This window comes from Hemiscyllium ocellatum, chromosome 17, assembly GCF_020745735.1.
Source record: "Hemiscyllium ocellatum isolate sHemOce1 chromosome 17, sHemOce1.pat.X.cur, whole genome shotgun sequence".
Taxonomy (NCBI): Eukaryota; Metazoa; Chordata; class Chondrichthyes; order Orectolobiformes; family Hemiscylliidae; genus Hemiscyllium; species Hemiscyllium ocellatum.
In genome coordinates, this window is record NC_083417.1 from 78,987,294 (window position 1) to 79,001,466 (window position 14,173).

A 14,173-nucleotide genomic window follows, 5' to 3' on the forward strand; every position below is an offset into this window, starting at 1 on the left:
GGAGACAGATGCTGGCAGGTTAAGGGAAGGCTGGAAAATGGAAAGCCTTCAGAAATGGGATAATAATAATCCAGTATATTCCTGTCAGGGGAATGGGTAGGTTGGTAGATATAGGGAATGCTGGACGACTAAAGAAATTGAGGGTTTGGTTTAGAAAAAGAAGGAAGCATATGTAAGGTATAGACAGGGTAGATCTAGTGAATCCTTTGAAGAGTATAAAGAAAGTAGGAGTACAATTAAGAGGGAAAGCAGAAGGTCAAAACGGGGACATGAGATAGCTTTGGCCAAATGGACTAAGGAGTGTCCAAAATGTTTTTTACAAATATTTTAAAGACAAAAGGGCAACTCGGGAGAGAATAGAGCCCCACAAGGATTAGCAAGGCGGCCTTTGTGTGCAGCCACAGAAAATGGGGTAGATGCTAAATGAATATTTTGCATCAATATTCAGTGTGGAAAATGATATGGAAGATATAGGTTGGAAGGAAATAGATGGCGACACCTTGCAATGTATCCAGATTACAGATGAGGAAGTGCTGGGTGCCTTGAAATGGTTAAAGTTGGATAAATTCCCAGGACCTGATCAGGTGTAACCGAGTACTCTGTGAGAAGCTAGATAAGTGATTGCTGGGCCTCTTGCTGAGAGATATTTGTATCATCAAGAGTCACAGGTGAGGTGCCAGACGACTAGACGTTGGCAAATGTGGTGCCACTGTTTAAGAAGGGCGGCAAAGACAAGCCAGGGAACTACAGGCCAGTGAGCCTGAGCTCGGTGGTGGGCAAGTTGTTGAAAGGAATCCTGAGGAACAGCATGTACACGTATTTGGAAAGGCAAGGACTGATTCTAGACAGTCAACATGACTTTGTGCGTGGGAAATCATGTCTCACAAACTTGATTGAGATTTTCTTTTGAAAAAGTAGCAAAGACAATTGATGAGGGCAGAGCAGTAGATGTGACCTATATAGCGTTCGACAAGGTTCCCCATTGGAGACTGATTAGCAAGGTTAGTGCTCATGGAATACAGGAAGAACTAGCCATTTGGATACAGAACTGGCTCAAAGGTAGAAGACAGGGGGTGGAGGTGGAGGGTTGTTTTCCACACTGGAGGCCTCTGACCAGTGGAGTGCCACAAGGATTGTTGCTGGGCCCTCTACTTTTTGTTATTTATATAAATGATGTGGATGCGAGCATAAGAGGTACAGTGAGTAAGTTTGCCGATGACACCATAATTGGAAATGCAGTGGACAGTGAAGAGGGTTACCTCAGATTAAAACAGCGTCTGGACCAGATTGGCCAATAGGCTGATAAGTGGCAGATGGAGTTTAGTTCAGAAAAATGCGAGGTGCTGCATTTAAGAAAGCAAAACTTAGATGGACTCATTCACTTAATGATAAGATCCTGGCGAGTGTTGCTGAACAAAGAGACATTGGAGTGCATTTTAATAGCTCCTTGAAAGTGGAGTCGCTGGTAGATAGTATAGTGAAGAAGGCGTTTGGTATGCTTTCCTTTATTGGTCAGAGTGTTGAGTACAGACGTTGCGAGGTCATTTTACGGATATACAGGACATCGGTTAGGCCAGTGTTGCAATATTGCGTGCAATTCTCCTCTGCATCCGATCGGAATGATGTTGTGAAACTTGAAAGGATTCAAAAAAAATTACAAGGATGTTGCCAGGGTTGGAGGATCTGAGCTACAGGGAGCAGATAAACAGGCTGGGGCTGTTTTCACTGGAGTGTCGGATGCTGAGGGGTGACCTTATAGATGTTGATATAATTATGAACGACGTGGATATGATAAATGCGCAAAGTCCAGTCCCCGGGATCGGCAAGTCCAGAACGAGAGGGCATGGGTTTAGGGTGAGAGGGGAAAGATATAAAAGAGAACAAACGGGCAACAGTTTCACACAGAGGGTGGTACGTTTATGGAATCAACTGCCAGAGAATGTGGTGGAGGCTGGTACAATTGCAACTTTTAAGAGGCATTTGGATGGGTATATGAATAGGAAGGATTTGGAGGTATATGGGCTGGATGCTGGCAGGAGGGACTAGATTGCGTTGGGCTATCTAGTCGCCATGGACGGGTTAGACTGACGGGTCTGTTTCCATGCTTTACATCTCTATGACTCTATGTCTCTATAAATAGGCAAAGTATTTTTGCTCGGGGCGGGAATACGCGAAATAGAGGACGGAGGTTGAGGGTAAGAGGGGAATGATATAAAAGAGACCTAAAGGGCAACTTTTCGACTCAGAGGGTGGTACATATATGGAATGAGCTGCCAGAGGAAGTGGTGGAGGTTGGTGCAATTGCAACATTGAAGAGGCATTTGTATGTGTATATGAACAGGAAGGGTTTGGAGGGACTTGGATTGGATCTTGGAAGATGAGTCTCGATTGGGTTGGGATATCTGGTCGGCATGGTCGTGTTGGACATAAGCATCTGTTTCCATGTTGTACATCTCCATGACTCTATGGCTCTATATTAATTATTGGGCAGAGGCTTTCAAGTTTTGAAAATTGCAGTTGAAATTTCTGTCCTGGTACAAAGAATACTGCTACTGATGGAGTGGAGTGTTCTATAAAATGGTCACCGTTAGGTTTTGCTAAAGTAAAGGAGTCTGCATTTTGAGCAGGAATGACAAGAGATTAGATTGAAAGTGTACAAGTGAAATACAAGAGAAATACAAGTGTACAAGTGTACAAGAGGAATGAAGGTAGCAATCTTTTCAAATATCTGATGTTATTTCTTCCTTAGTATGGACTACATAGTTAGACATCAGGACCTCCACAGCAACAGCTTTAATTGTGTTTTTGACAGTTTATTTTGGAGTCGATTGAGTAACAAACTATTCCTCACATCCTAACAACAGGGTTCAGCGACAGCTGTTATTGAGTAAGCTAGACCACTCAAAACATTCTTCGGCAGGCAGACCCAGACCACAAACTTGCAAATTGTTTGAGTAAGTAGACAACAAAAGTTACCTGATTAATTGAGCGAAGCTAACTTATCGAGTTTAGCACAGGCAAACATTTATTCACAGATTCACACAATTAAACACAAAGAACAGAATAAAGCACCCCTGCAGAACTCAATCTATCCAAGTAGACTTGATTATGCTGTTTCAAACATACACAGCAATGCCAATTAGCAAACTCCCTTGAAAAATTAATATACATGGAAGATATTCTTACAGGTTGAAGTGGAAGGCAGAAAAGAGACAGTTTCCACATAGCTGACTGTTGTAGTTTATTGTTCAAGACGAACTAAAACTGCTCAGCTCAGATAGCGAGCTGAAACTGCTTACATTTCATTGCTTACATACAAACAAAATGACGCCCAAAGTAATTTTCGTTTCTGCTCCAAACCAGACTGATCATAGTCCGGCCCGTTTTTACGTCCTTCTGAAAATAAAAGTCAATGGCATCGTCTCTTTGAATCAAGGAGCAACGTTTAGAAATAAAAGGACTAGTTTTGTGACACAGTGTGTTTGTCACGTATTTGTCTGCCTCCATCTCACCGATTTCCTTTCTTTGAACCATACTTACAAGTCTGCTCTTTATAATAGCATTTGTAACTATAACCCGAACTAGCCTGTAGATCCGTCATACAGTTTTCAAGTACTCTGTAACTTGCATATTTTCATACTCGTTACCGCTATTCATAAACCCAAGACAACACTGAGCCTTCTTAACAAATGTTTCAACTTGCCTGACCGCCTCCAACATTTTGTCTTCTCTTTCCCTCTCTCCTTATACTGAGAGGTTATCGTCGCTCATCCTCTGCAAACCCCCAAACCCCACCCGACACCACTGATTCCTGAAAGAACACCAACAACACCTTCAAAGTTCCTCAGTTATCTCTTTAGAACAATGGAGCACAAACCATCTGGTCTGGGTGATCTATCCAATTTCAGATTTTCACATTCCCCAGCACCTTCTCCTAAGTGATGGTCACCGCACTCACTTCTGCTCCTGATCCCCTTGAAGCTCTGGCGGCCTGTTGGTGCCTTCCACTGTAAAGACTGATGAAAATTATCCGTGCAATTCCTCAGCTGCTTATTTCTTTCCCACAACTACTCCCGGCTTATTTTCGAGCAGTACTATGTTTGCTCTTGCTTTCCTGTCTTCCATCTTGTGCATCTGAAAAATTCTTGTAATCTTCTGTTATATCATTCACAAGCCGACCATCCTATTTCATTAATTTTACTGTGATACAGCCTGAATGGACGTCACCAGATCTCAGAGTTTGGTATTTGTGCGATTTAGTTCCTCAGTATCATCGGAAGCTACAGGGGTCTCAACTGATTTGAAAGCTTCAGTGAATGTCTTCTGGCTGGTATTCACTCTGGAATTTGTCTTGATCTTTTTCTCCTACTCGATTGAGAAGTGTATGTGAGAATCTGTGTCCTTTCTTTTCTTCTTGCCAAGTGATGTGCTTTTGGGATGATTCTTTATTAGAACAGGTAATTAATAATACTTCCTTCATCTTTTATTCTTTTAAGTCGTCCAACAGATGTACATTATGCGAAATTACTCTTTCTTTGTTTGTATTTTTACTACAATTTTTATTTAAATAAATTGTTTTCTATTTAAAACTGTATAGATTGCATTGCATCAGTGTCACGAAGTGCTGCGTGACATGGCCGTGAACCCTTCTATAAATTAAACTTAATACCAAGAAGCATTCAACTTGAGGATCCAAAATTAGAATTTAGCCTACAAAATATGTAGATTTTTATTAAAACAAAATAGTTTCTAGATTTAAAAGAATTCGATAAAAAGGCCTGTGAACCATACTGTTGAACATACTGCTGCTTTGCAGAATTAAGTTGCAGTTCAAAGATAAGAGGACAACAGAGTTTTCATAAGATGAATACTGGCACACTAATTGACCATTTGAAATAACCTTGACCTTATACATGGCATAACAATTTACATAACTTAGATATCCTTTTTAAAGAAAATGCCACGGGATTAGCCTGTCTTCAATCATCTCGCCATATTTCAGTTGATTGGACTTTTTGTGCAATTAAGAGCCATTTCCCAGGAAATATCACTGGAATAACTTGCTGTAAATCATGTATCCTCATTATATGTGATTGGTCTTTCTTGTAATTAAGGCTGTACTATTACTCAAACAAAACATATAATAAGGTGTAATTTTTTATGTAGTTGTGCAACTTCACCCTGGAACCCTGGTTAGAATTGCGTCAAGGTACCTTAATTCAGTAAACTAATGAACCTTGCTTTTTGAATACACCACATTTGTCGATTACGTTGACTGATCTTGAACCAAGAGGACCTTCTTCAGGGGACGCAGATCTTCAATCCCACCTCGTATTCTGTTAAAATATACGTGACAAAGAACTCCCAAGTTCCACGACATAATCAAAACAGTAGTTCAATATTTCACTCGAAAAGTGAATATTGAAAATCAATGATGCACACCTCTAACCACCCCTTTCTCTGAAAGACATATACCTGCCTCCAACTCTATGACATTATGCTATTTCAATAAGACACTTATTAAAATTACATCAACTTACTAAGAAGACCTAAAGAAGCTGTTGTCTTCGGTATCTGTCTTCTTCTGGCTGAACATATCCCTGGGTCGTCTTCTTTGCTTTTCCTGGAAATATGTTTCATAAGAAAAGGTAACTTTGAAAGTGATTTCCTAATTTATTGTGTCCTTCTCCGTGGCCGGTCTTCTGTCTACTATTTTGAAAATTCCTACATTATTATGTCCCCAACACCGGATCATCTCATTGTATGATGTTAGCATAAGATAAAATACAAACTGCGGCATAATTTATACTGTTTGTTTAAAGTCGAATTTTTATCAAAACAACAACCAACTCAGATATCCATTACACAGACAAATGTTGCAAATTTTCAATTTTCAAGTGCTGTCTGAGACTACCATTAAGTCACATCACAAAAGTGCGTGTAAGCTCTCAATTCAGAACAACATTCAGTCTGTCTTAAAGGCACAATACACGCCTTCAACTTCATAACAGTACTGTTAATAAATGTTACCAAACTGTTAAAGAGATCAAGTTTGAATGTTTTCCACGTTTTGCTGCATGTGGACAGAGACGGTTTCAGGAGAAATGGCGGGACAAATTGTTTGGAAAATTGTGATCTTTAGTGAACATCCACATTTCTGATCATATGATGAGGAGGGGGCTACGTGGAGGAATTCATGAAGTAGCTAAACATGTTTGTGGTAAGATAACCTGAGGATCTCCACCGAGATAACCCAGGACAGAGATGATAGATATCCACGAACGACAAATTCCTTCCTTTGTGCTATGATTGATTCCAACCAATGGGGATTATACAGATATTCGCGTTAAGTTCAGTTTTGTTCAGCTCGGTGATGTAATTCTAAATTAACTATTGCCTTGATGTCATGGCCAGCCATTCGTACCAGAGACCTTGTATTCACCTCTTTTGTTCACATCGATCGGTCATAGTATAGAAGTAATGTATACTTCATCAAACGGAAGGTATTGAATGTCAGGAGTTCCCTGTTTCTTTGTGTTTGGGAAGGTAAATTACTGAAAGCATTGAAAATGTTGTTGGGTGGCTGTTGATTGTTCAGGGAGTTGAGGGTAATGAAGAATTGGTCATGATAGAAGATTTGAGTTCGAGAACAGATCAGCTATGATCTTCATGAAAGGCAAGGCAGAATTGAGGCCGGGTTGAACTGTTTATTCCTGTTTCTGATGTTTTCATATTCTGGTATTCGAAAGATCGCGTGTGTTATTTTCATGTAAGTTCTGTATAATGGAAAATTATCAGTTTGCTGTTAAATTTGAAAGAGAGAGCTTTTCTAAAATGTAGTGCTATGCTGAGCTTTTTAAACAATACTTTCATAAAGTTTGCAGCAAGATTTACTCTGTTCGAATTTTGTAAACAATCGGTTCGACCTTGCGACAGCCGAACTCAGTCAAATCTGAAGAACTATTATGTCCAAGACAAGGGTATGAGAGCATATCACCTTGGGTTTTCCCAGTATTTGCAGTTGAAAACATGATAAGAAACAGTATAAGGCAATTACCTGAACAATACTAAAATGCCCCTTACTTTGAGGCATTTAGCTGAATATACTGGGTAAAATCCTGCAGAATTTAAATAAAGCTCTTTTCTTTGCTCTTGCTAAGAATTTAGACAAGTCGTTTAATTTCCACGACATTCTGTTATTGAATGATTCATCGAGGAGCCCAGAGGATTTTGTGAGCAATCCGTGGGTGAGGTATGGGGGCTCTGATTCCCAGTCGGGATTTCCAAGTTATAATTTTCAGAAAACGTCAAATCATGTGCGACAGTCTTGAGCAGCTGAATAGTGTCTTCTGTTTCTGTGCACCAGTTAATGGGAGATAGTGGCCTCCAAAGGTTCCTGTGTCGCACGTTTGAGGGTCTGAATGGAATAGAGAGGCATTGACCAGAGAAGTCGGAGTTGGTCACTTTCTGCATTCTCTGATCTGGATGTGGTCTCACCCCACTTCTTTTCTGAATCCCGTCATCCGTGGTGCCTTCTGTCAAATATTTAACTGAATCAGCTTTAATAAATGTGGACATTGAGGCACGCTTCTGTGAAGAGGATTCCCACTCCAAAAGCCCTTTCACAATTTCTCCTCATCTCACTTATTAAACAGAGTGTCATGCAGCATAGAAACAAATCCTGCAGAGAAACCTGTTCATTCCCCCCAATTTGATCTCCTTTCAGTTGCCAGCGTTTGGCTAATATCCCTCCAGTTTGAACACTTTTGCTCAATTGTGTCCTCGGGTTCACCACTACTGTGATAGCACTTTCTTACAGACCATTCTTTGCATGATACATTTCTCCTAAACTCACTTCGGGATCTTTCCACTCTCTCCTTCAAACTATGCCTCTTGGTTTGGACTCCCCTATCTTGGGATACAGATATTGGCTATTCAGATTCTCCATGCCCCCAATGGTTTTGTAAACCTCTGTAATGTCGCGCCTCTGCAGCCGACTCACCAGAGTTTTTGTGAAACTTAAACGATCCAGCCTCTCCTTACAGCTCAAAACCTCTTGTCTTGGAGCAAGGATGTTGTTTGTTTTCTGTACAGTCTCAAGTTTAACAACATTCTTCCTTCAGCAGAGGAAAACCAACTATTCATAGGATTCTTAAATTGGCCTTACCAACGTGCTGAAGAGGAGCCACATGCCGTCCCACTTCTATGCAAAATACCCTAACCGATTTGTTCTGCTGCACTCTCCAAGACTTCACCATTAAGTGTATAATTACTGCCCTGGTTGCCTTTCCAAAATGCAAAACGTGATACTTCTCGAAATCAAACTTAATATGCCACTCCTTGCCCCATTGGTCCATCTGTTTGTCGTCCCATTGTATTCTGATATAATGCACTGCACGACCTTTTTGATGTAATCTGTACACTTACTCTCAGTGCATCCGATATTCACATCCAAATTCTTTGTATGAATGATGAACATCAGTACTGATTCTTGTGGCACACCGCTGATCACAAGCCTCCAATCTGCAAAATAAAACAATCTTCTACCTTCAAGCCAATTCCGAATCGCATTAGCGAGTTCCCCTTGCATAACCATCCTAATTGGGTTACCAGTCGGAATTTTATGTTCACGTTCCTGAAGTATATTTAGACAATGTCTGACAAACTGCCTTCATCAATGTACAGTATCACTATTTCCAAACACTCCATCATAATAACGACACATAAGTTCCACTGCACAAAGCCATGTTGACTGTCTCTAACCAGTTATCGCCTTCCCAAGTACACGGAATTCCTTTCCTTTAGAATCCCCTCCCACAACTTAAGCAACATTAACATCAGGCGCACTGGCTTATCCTTCCCCTGCTTATCGGGTCACCATTTCTTTTTGTACTCCCACTCCTCCAGTATTCACGACACATTTTAAATGGAAAGAGATTGGTTTCGTGTCTGATGATATCGATCTCAGTCTGGTTCAAGTTCAATTTTAGGATCAAATCAGTTTCCTTTAATCTGCTACTATAGCACGTTTATTATCCAAATCAAAGTTATTTAGACTATGGTAGAAAGATGAATGACAAGCTGGATATTGTAAACATGTAAGCAATATTTCCCTTTCTTAAAAACACTACATACATACGCACGCATAAGCACAAAAACCGAGAAACAATACTGCTACTGTTTTAACTTGAAAGAACGTTGCCCAAACATTAAGTGAACTCATGAAGAAAGGAAACATGAGATATCGTTCAAAATGTTCTTCTGCTACTGAAATTATTCCGCTCACACAAGCTGCTGGACATGGAATTACTTCCTCTTACAGTTGGATTGGCTGAATTCCTTTTGCTTCAAGCAAGAGGAGACTCCAATGAATTCCGATATGGAATCCTACACGAAGGGTAAAGATGATTGTCCGTTTTCTTTCCCCCGCTTGCATACATTGCTGTGCTGCGGAATAAGGAAGGAGAGAGAGGGTAATAGTCTGCTCCTTCTCAGGCGGATTCCATTATCTCCCTCTCTGAGTTGAATCACACAATATTGTTATCCTAAACCACAATGATCTTTGGTCTCCATGAACATCGTCCAAATTATGACTCATCAAATTCCTTTCCCCGTGTAATACATCATTGATGTAGCGTTATGCAGAAACATTTTCTTAGTTGAAAAATAGAAATAGTTGCTTCGAAGGTATATTTGTATAAAACGCGTAATGTATTCAGAATATCTGTATTAATGTGACTGCATCTTAATCTTTAAGGAATACGGAAATTGATGGAAAAGCCAGGAAGGTCTGGCCGCATGTGCCTTTTAAATGTTCTAATTGTCCCAGACTGCACCAGAATCGCCTGCAAGTTCATTGCATGCACACACCAACCTCTGCATGAAAATAGTTGTCCCCGAGGTCTCTTCTAAATCTTTCTCCTCTGACTTTACACCTATGTCCTCGAGTTTTGGAAAACAAAACCCAGTGGAAATCAATTTGAAAAATCACCGTATTAGGCATTTTGTGATTTTTCAAAATCTCTATTATTTGCAACATTGACTCCAATCAATGGAAATACATGGACTTCCAGTCATCCTGGACCTGAATTCTGAAATTCAATACTGACCCCCTTCCCGTTCAATAAAATCACGATTCTAAAATCACTGTCATCAATTTGTTTAGACACATTGTGAATCTAGAACTTTGTGCCCGGAGGTAGGGGGACTAGCACCACGAGGCAATAGCCCCGAAATCTGCAAGATTCTCCAATATGTTTGTTTCTCATCCTGTTCAGACATGCTGTGACTCAGCTCCACACGGAAAAGACGTAGATCCAGGCCATCTAGTCCTGAGCTAGAGACACTACCATAGATATTAGGGCATTGGAATGAAATCCAGAGCTCAGGCTCAGAGTCAGAGGGGCCACCCACGACCCAAGACCTAAACCGTGCCCAGATTTTGGTCACGGTTTAAGTTGCATCTTTCTGTTCACTATGGATTTCTTAAAATGTGGTTAACTTTACTGAATGATACAAAATATTTTTCATTGTGTCGCAAAAATGACAGTAATTCACTCATATGCAGGATGTTTAGTGCATGTATTCTACCATCAATGTAAAGTGTTAACATCCTTAAATGTATGGCAATTATTGTCCGAGTAAACATCAATTATCTACTGACTACAACATTGGGGAAAGAAATCCTGTAGGCACACTTTACGCCTTGAATGATCTCGGAATGGACCTTATTTGTGAACTCCAAAGGGACAGCGACAAGTTGGTTCAATATTCAGCTATCTGGCAGATGAGCATCTTTGCAAGTCACTTGGTTGGAAAATGGATGTTTCAAAATCTCCTGGGCTGTGTTTGTGTGTGCATAGGAATATATATTTACAAAGTTCAAGCACTTTTGGGGGAAAAAGCTAAATGTCATTCAAGTAGTAAAATGCCAAGAATGTCTTAACAGAACTTGAGTCACATTAAATTCCGATTGGCACGGTTAATAAAATAACATCAGAAATAACAAGTGCTGAATCGATATAACATTTCGAGCACATGTCTTGCATGCAAAATGTTCCAGTCTCCATCCTAAATATGAATCTGTGTCTTAGAGCTCTGGTGAAGAGGAACATTCACGACCTCATCACCTTGATTTTGGAGCGCACCTATGCACTTCAACTCCTCCTCCCATAAATCGTTGGGTGCTCCACGTAGGACTAACAAAATAGACAGTTACACACAACTTCTGACTCCTAAAATGGTCAACATCTCAGCTATCCCAACAATACCAGTGCAGTTATAAGAGGAAATCGTGAAAGTTCTTCGTTTAATTTTAGTTACCTAAAAGTAATTTTTGAAAATATTTTAAATGTTCTTACATTTAGTGTAAAAAAAGAAAGTTTACTTCATTCTTGTGACAAAGAAGGCAAATTCTGGTTTGTGAAGGATGTGAGCATTTTTCGTATGTAATCAGTATAAGTTCACTACCTATAGCCACCTATCAACAATTTATGTTTTAAGAGGTTAGCACTTTGAACTATATATCGGGGGTAATTAACATTCAAATTACTGGAAAACAAGCTTGGTACCTGGGTACGACATTTAAAAAATCTCTTGTTGCCGGCAGGTGATGGCGAAATTGTTTAGCAACACTGGCTCTGACAAAATTGGAAATTTGCTCTCAACGTGTCAGAACGATGCTAGCATTAAAACTTGCTTCTCAAATCCATTTACATACTTGCACCACTGAACCCATGAAATGCAACCTTTAGTATAATGACCACATTGTTCTTGTTGCGCTTTCAAATTACTTACGTGCTAGATATTTGGATAAGATTAGTTGTTGTGATTGTCTCATCAGTGCTATAGGGTCAACAAGTGCTGGCACAAGCATTGTTGAGATAACAAGTGGATTAAAAAAGAGGGACTTCCAGTCATATTAAATGTGTTTTTTGTAATTTTCCTAAACTGTAGATTATGGAGATGTACCTGGAAAACTGCCAATGAAATACCTGCATCGAGTTTTGAGACTATTTGTAGCTCAGGTTGACGTTCTGGTTGTAGGTTGACTCGCTAAGCTGGAAGGTTCATTTCCAGACGAATTGTCACCATACTAGGTAATGTAGGTAGATATCAATTATGTAGATACCAGCAAACACATTGACCTGGACACCAGTTATCATTCACTGAGGAAAAGAACAGGAAATGACATCACCCACCTCAGGAAACCCAAACATATAAATAGAAAGCAGAAAATATCAGCAGTGCTTTGTCCTGAGGCTCACTGAAAATGTTACCGAATACGTCTGAAATGTCTGAATATGAACCTAACAACTCAGCGAGCAAACCTACGTCCACAGGATGCATTTATTTAAAAAGAGACGGAGGCAAAAGACAGATAACAATTGGCCGATTAGTCAAATATTCAGTTTTGGAAACATACACGGACCAATTATTAAGGAAACGTTAGCAGTGCTTTCGGAAAATTGTAATGTAGTAAAGCAGATTCAGCATGACTCCATGAAAGAGAAACCATGAGTGCCTATTTTGATGAACGCTCAACCAGAGCAGTTAATAAGGACCCAAGACCTGTGCCTTATTTGGATTTCAAGAAGGCGTTAAACAACTGCCACACAAAAACTTACACCTTTTAAAAAGGGCCCATAGAATTGAAGATGATATGTTGACAAGGATGGAGAATTGCCTAACTGCCAGAAAGCAATGACCAGAGGATAAGAAGCTCTTTTTCAGTTTGATGACATGTATCGAGTGGGAGTTTCGTTGTGATCAGTGCTGGGACCGCAACTCTTTACAATGAAGATGAACAACTTGGAAGGAGAAAGTACTGAGATCCATTTTTCACACAACATAAAATAAATAGAAATGCAGATTGCTATAAGGATACAAATCGTTCACTAAGATATTGATATGTGAGTGGACAAAAATGCTATCAAATGAATTACTTTGCGTGAAAGTGCAAAATTATCAATTTTGGAAGTGGGAATAGGAAGTATTATTTAAATGTGAAAATGCAGTGGAAATCTGCAACAAACGGAATTGAGGTACTTACGCACAAAACACAGAAAACAAGCATACAGTTGCAGTAGGTAAATAGTAATTCAAAGGATCGTTGGCCCTTCTTTCCAGACGTTTTGAGAGTAAGAGTGGAGGTCTTGCAGAAACCACATCTGGAGAATCTGAGAAGTTTCTGTTCCTCTATTGAAAAACTAATATTTTGCAGACTCCTGTTCAGAGACGTTTCACTAGATATGCCCCCGGTAGGATTGCATTCTGAAGATAAGGCTGGGATTTTACTCTCTGCAAGTTGCAAAATGAGAGTTGGACTTGTTGAATCGGTTAATAATCTTCAGAGTCTTGACAGGATGAACGATGAGAGTACATTTCCTTCATGGGAAAGTATTCAAATAAAAAGGGCCAAATTAGAAATGAATTTTAGAAGTTGCTTTATTGTAACATTTACGCAAATGCCATCTACAGTGCTATCTTAGGTAGAAAGGGTCAGATTCTAAAATGCGAATTCTTAGCGGGTAAACAAAAGACAAACATTTTAATAGGTATCCTTAACGGACCTTGTCCAATTTGTCAGCATTTGGCCAACGAATCCATCAAGCGTTCTTATTTATTTACACATTCAAACACCTTTTTAATATAGCAATTGTTCTTTCCACCACCACTTTCTTTAGCAGCTCAATCCATACACAAAGAATCCTCTGTGTCAAGAAAAAGTTGCACTTAAGTCCCTTCTTAAATCTTTTTCCATTCGCCTAAAAGCTATGCTCTCTAGTTTGACTGCTCTACGCTCGGGAATATTCCTTGTCTATTTACACTAATTATGCCCCCGATGATTTTAGAAATCTGTCCTGTGAGTCTCACACTCTACTGAAAATCGCCCCAGCCTCTCCTATCGTTCACACCCTGCAACACCAGCAACATCCTTGTAAACTCTTTCTGAACTCTGTCAAGTTTCACAACATCAGACACCCTCATTTCGTCCAACGCAACTGAGGAACAAAGCATGGAGGGATTCAAGTTCCTTGGACTAATAATCACACACAATCTGTCCTTCACTTTCTCTGAATGAAAAGGTCAGGAAGGTACTCCTCAGGGAACACAGCAAATTCGGGAAGTCCAGAAAGACCCTCGCTATCTTTGGCAGATGTGCCATTCAACG